Source organism: Trachemys scripta, chromosome 4, assembly GCF_013100865.1.
Source record: "Trachemys scripta elegans isolate TJP31775 chromosome 4, CAS_Tse_1.0, whole genome shotgun sequence".
Taxonomy (NCBI): domain Eukaryota; kingdom Metazoa; phylum Chordata; order Testudines; family Emydidae; genus Trachemys; species Trachemys scripta.
This window is the reverse complement of record NC_048301.1, coordinates 73,886,145-73,892,144: the sequence shown is the minus strand read 5'-3', so window position 1 is coordinate 73,892,144 and position 6,000 is coordinate 73,886,145.

Here is a 6,000-nt window from a genome sequence, read left to right as displayed (position 1 = left end):
GCAGCTCCCTACCCACCCCCCCCGCCCAGGAAGCCGTGCGGCACCTCCCCACCCCAGCTCACCTCTGCTCTGCCTCCTCCCCGAGCACGCTGCCCTCGCTCTAATTCTCCTCCCAGGCTTGCGGCGCCAAACAGCTGATTGGCGCTGCAAGCCTGGGAGGTGGGAGAAGTGGAGCGGCGACTGCACGCTCGGGGAGGAATGCTGTAAAAAAAATTGGGGGCACCGCTTTTTGGCGCCCCCAAATCTTGGCGCCCTAGGCAACCTCCTAGTTCGCCTTAATGGTAGCATCGGCCCTGACTAGCAGAGAGGTGAATATTTAATCTCACACTGGATATACATTTTCAGACAAATAACGATTCATGCTGAATAGTGTGAAACTAGGCGTTTCTGAACATTTTCACCAAATTAAGCTCAAAGGTAGAGCTGCTTGCAATTTTTTGAAGCTTCCAAATTTCAATGATTTTTTTTTTCATGAAAAATGAAAAACTTTCAGCAATTTTCAACCAGCCCTACTCCAAAGGTTGGTTTGCTTAAAATCACCAAGTTAAAGTGTTTTCAAACTTAACTGTAGCAGAAGCTTCCCAGAACCCACTTCTTTCTATATATGTGTGTGTGTTTAGAGATAATGTGGGGAATGGGAAAGCATGAGAGGATTAGCCAATAAGGGCTCTGGATCATGTGCCGAGATCCAGTATAACCACATAGCTCAGGAGGACACATTCAGAACTTAGAACAAGTGACTTCTAAGGAAAGCAGATATTTCTCCGACATTAGCCTCATACCACACAACACATCCACAGTGGGTGCAAAGTGAGCACTGTAGAGACTGGGGCATGCAATCATATGCACAGGTGATGTGAGGCCCTTCAGAGGAGACCCCTATAAAAACAGGGCCCTGGAACAAAAGGCAGTTTCCTGTTATATGGAGCTAGTTCCTAATATACAGCAGCTTTGCCTGAGGGAAAGGCCACCAAGTTTCTCATGGCAACATATTAGCATTTAATAACATGCAGCAAGAGCACCAGCTGCTCTTGATAACACCAGTGAAAGGTCAGGCTGGGAGGAAAGATCCTCTCGTCATCGCTCTGCTTCTCCCCGGTCTCCTGTTTGCTTTTACATCAGACTTTGGTCTGAATCTGTCTCTGGGTTCAGCGCCTCACCCCCACCCTTCCCTCCCCAGGCTAGCAAGGCTTGGGGTTCAACGGAATCAACCTGCTTAGTCCCCTCTCAGTGCTCATCAGCAGCCCAGGCTGACAGGAGCTGGCCCAGCTGTGGAGCCATATCTTAGAGCAGGGGCTCCCAAACTGTGGTACATGTACCTCTGATGTGCAGGAGCTTGTTGGAAGCTCTAAAAAAGTCTTTCTGTTTCCAACAAGCAGTTGTCACATGCACTGCAGCGTACCAGAAAATGCCTGAGAAGCAAGATGTGCTCTCCTGGCCACTGTCAGCCATAATGGTGTTGTGCATTGTGGTTGTGCAGATGTATTCTCCTGTGGTGCACAGCCAGTTGGCTTTCTGCAAGGCCCAGCCTTCACTAAGCCATATAGCTTGAGAATTGAGGGAACTCACCAAGTTCCATACCGCTCCACCAGAGCTCCTCTCCTCTGAAAAGATACATGCATATGGGCTGGGTCACAGTGACTTCAAAACCTGCAGCCTCAGGGAGCCCTGAGACCAAAGCTCCCCCCCCCCATAAGAAGATGTTGCAGAGCAGAAGCTCTCCCTGCCCCACTGCAGCTATATCCTGGCCCCTGCAGGGCCGAGAGGCAGGAGGCACCTAGGGAATTCCCTCCTGTATCTACATGGAAATTGGTGGGGGGTGGGGGATGTCAGTGGATAAAAGCCTGGCTACAGGACTAAGGAGAACCACCTGGGCCCTTCAGCAGCAGAGCAGTGACTGACTGCAATCTGAGCCTCTTCCCAGCTGGGGGATGGGCAGACCCTGTGCAGTTGACCCAGCATTACAAGCATCCAGGGACCCTGCTTGGAGGGACAGAGCTGCTGAGAAGCAAGAGGCCTCCTGTAGCTGAAGCTGCCTGATGCCCAGGTAAAACCTCCCACTTCCAGCCAAGGCTCCCACACCTCTCTCCCGCCGCCCTCTGATCCTCTCCCCAGTTCTTACACATAGAGACATACCCCAGAGCCCGCCAGCACTTGTTAGAACCACTACCCTCCAGGCCCACATCCTCTAATCCTCCTACCCATACTCCTCCAGTCAAGCTCCATTCTAATTTTTCCCATACAAATCTCCACCAGCCAGGCCACCTTTAGCCAGGCAGGCCTATTCCCCGGACATGGTTCAGTCCTTGGCTCAACACGAGGAGTTTGTGTGTGCTCAGAAATCCTCATCCCCCTTCAGTCTGCTCATCTGAATACTTTGATACCACTTGTTTCAGTTTGCACATGATTGTGAAAGTTCTGTATTTGTGAATATAACTGTGAATTCAGCTACAGTAACTCCTCACTTAACGTCCTCCTGCTTAACGTTGTTTCGCAGTTACGTCACTGCTCCATTAGGGAACATACTCATTTAAAGTTGTGCAATGCTCCCTTATAACGTCGTTTGGCTGACTTTACAAGGGAGCATTGCCCAAAGTTCCTCTTCTCTGTCTCCTCCCCCTCCCTTCCTCCCTCCCTCCCAGTGCTTCCCCTCGCTGCCAAACAGCTGTTTGGTGGTGCTTAGGACTTTCTGGGATGGAGGGAACGAGTGAGCGGGAAAGCTGCTCCCCCCCCCCCCGCCAGCAGGCAGGGCCACCCGGAACGCTGGGGCTTTAGGGGATGCAGCGCCCTGGGCTAAGGGGGCCCCGGGGCCCTGGTCTGCAGCTCTAAAGCCCCTTTCAGAATGCAGACCTACGAACGCGGGCCGGAGGACTCAGGAGGAGCAGGGGCAGCCACGTAGCCAGCAGCCGGAGAGAAGCGGTGCTTTTCCCTTCAAAGCCGGCCAGAGAGAAGTGGGGGGAGGGAGGGAGTCGGTCAGCTCCCAGAATCACGGCTCCCAGAATCGCGGCCATGGAGGCGGTGCTGCGCTGCGCAGAGCCACCTGCACATCCCCTGCACCAAACACGAGCTGCCCCAGGTAAGTGCTTTGCACTTCCTTCCTGAGCCTCCTCGCGCACCCCTACCCTGAGCACCTTCCCACACCCTAACTACCTCCCAGACCCCGCACCCCTACCCTGAGCACCCTCTGGCACCCTAACTCCCTCCCAGACCCTGCATCCCCAGGGGCAAGCCAGGGGCACCTCCCCACCACAGTACAGTATAGTACTGTACAGTATATAATGCCTTTTGTCTGCCCCCCCAAAAATTCCTTGGAACCTAACCACCCACATTTACATTAAATCTTATGGGAAAATTGGATTTGTTTAACATAGTTTCACTTAAAGTTGCATTTTTCAGGAACGTAACTATAACATTAAGTGAGGAGTTACTGTACAGATAAGTGGCTAACTAGGGGTAGCTTCAAAAGGAAACAGAGAGAAATGCAACAAAGACCTCTTGATGAAATATGCAGTAGTGTGAATCCTCTGCCATTGTGCGGCGAGAAGTGGCGTGAGCCGAGGGATGTCCTGGCCGCCACTTCCCGCCATTCCCATTGGCCTGGAGCAGCGAACCAGGGCCAGTGGGAGCGGCAAACCAGGGCCAGTGGGAGCCGCGATCGGCCAAACCTGTGGACGCAGCAGGTAAACAAACCAGCCTGGCCTGCCAGGGTGCTTACCCTGGTGGGCTACATGCCAAAGGTTGCCGATCCCTGGCATAGATGAAAGTACTGATATCACAAATTTTGCTCAGCTTCATATATATATATATAAGGATTGAATCAGAAATGACAGTTAAAGAAAAGTTCTTGTTTTAGGAGGTTCTATCAAGGTGCACAATGGCAGAGGAAATTTTGAATGAGCTTATCTCAGCAAATTGTGTGGCGTGGCAAATCTGCATTGGTGTGTGCTCTGACAGATCATGCACAACGAAAGGGAAATTTGGAGGTGTTTTAGCAAAAATTTAAGTGGTGGTGGTGCCTAATGCTAGAGTCTGTCTCTGCAATATTCATTTCAAGGAATTAATTAAAAAAAAAAAAGCCTATCAATCTAAACGTCATTCTGGATCAGACTATAGAGGTGGTCAGTTCTATTTAAGCACAAGCATTGAACTCAGGCTTGTTTTCCATTTTGTGCAATGAAATGGGAAGTGATCATCAAGAACTTTTTCTCCATGTAGAAGTGAGATGGCCATCATGTGGGACAAGGGGTCATTCGTTATGGGACAAAGGCCAATTGCCCCCCTCAGACTTTGGTATCCCCTCCCTGACTTTTCATACGTCTGCATGCTCCATTATGTCTTCTACATTTCCCCCTGCCTTTTCAGGGTATAATATAATCACATATAACATCCTATATGCTGACACAACTTTGCTCCACCCCCATATTTTTCTGAGATGACATCCCTGATGTGGGAAGGTGTTGACTTGTCTCTTTGAACAGCTGTTTTGAGGTACAAGTTTTCCTTAGTGATTTTAGTTTTGACAGTGCTGATTGCTTTGCAGATGTGCTATGGTTGTCAAGTCTAGCTTGTTTCGTTGATTTGTTCACACTTCTCAATGAACTGAATGCTGGTTTACTGGGACTGACAACTACACCTTTTAATGTTCTTGACAAAACAAGGGCAACGATAAAGAAACGAGTTTTGTAGCTCAGAAAGAAGAAAAGGGAAATTGCCAAATTACTCCCAACCTCAGAGTTTCCTTGCTGGAAATGAATTGAAAATTCATCTTGATCTCATTGTTGACATAAAAGAACATTGCCTGAATTTGGTTCCCAAGTTTAATGAACACTTTCCCAACAAAGAAAACCTATTTTCAATAGCAGACACCCTGCCAAATGACTTCTCGGCAAAGGAAAAGGAAGAGGTGATTTAACTGTCCTGTGATGGTGAAATCAAGCTTGAATTTGACAAAATGCAACTCTGTGACTTTTGGATAAGAAAAGAGGAGTTTAGCCTGATACTGGACAGGGTTTTGAATTTTTTTGTGCCCTTCAGCACTACATACCTCAGCTAGACTGATTTTCCTTCCTTGATTGCCATTAGAAACAAATGGAATCATAGAAATGTAGGGCTGGAAAGGACCTCAAGAGGTCATCTACTCCATCCCCCCACTCTGAGGAAGGATTAAATATACCTAGACCATCCCTGACAGGAGTTTGTCTAACCTGTTCTTAAAAACCTCCAGTGATGGGGATTCCACAACTTCTCTAGGTAACCTGTTCCAGTGCTTAACTATCCTATTAGATAGAAAGTTTTTCCTAATATTGACTATAAATCTCCCTTGATGCAGATTAAGACCATTACATTTTGCCTTGCCATGGAGAACAATTGATCAAGGATGAACCTCAATGCAGAACTGGACCTTCGACTCAAGCTCACCCATACAGTCATAGAATATCAGGGTTGGAAGGGATCTCAGGAGGTCATCTAGTCCAACCCCCTGCTCAAAGCAAGACCAATTCCCAGACAGATTTTTACCCCTGATCCCTAAATGGCCCCCTCAAGGATTGAACTCACAACTCTAGGTTTAGCAGGCCAATGCTCAACTCACCTGACATAAAGCAACTATGTTCTGTGAAGCAAGCACTCATTAATGGCATTTTCTTGTTTTCTCTGAGAGCTACTCAAAACGTTTTGTACTGTTCTTGATTTAAATTTTGTAAAAAGATAAGCATAGCATACTTTGGTGCATATTCAACAATAATACAGATAACAATTAGCAGGAGCTTCAAATTTAAAGTAGACAAGTTAAAAAGTCAAACCAGTGATGTAGTTCAGGGCATACTGAAATATATCAAGACATCATTTGACATATAATTATTTCTTGTAATTTGAGTAATAGGAAAGACTTTAATAATAATGGTTGCTTCATTGTATTTCTTTTTGTTCACTGTCTAAACACCAGCTGTTTTAAAACCAATGTTATATGCAAACATTGTAGGCATTTATTTTACTTTAGAG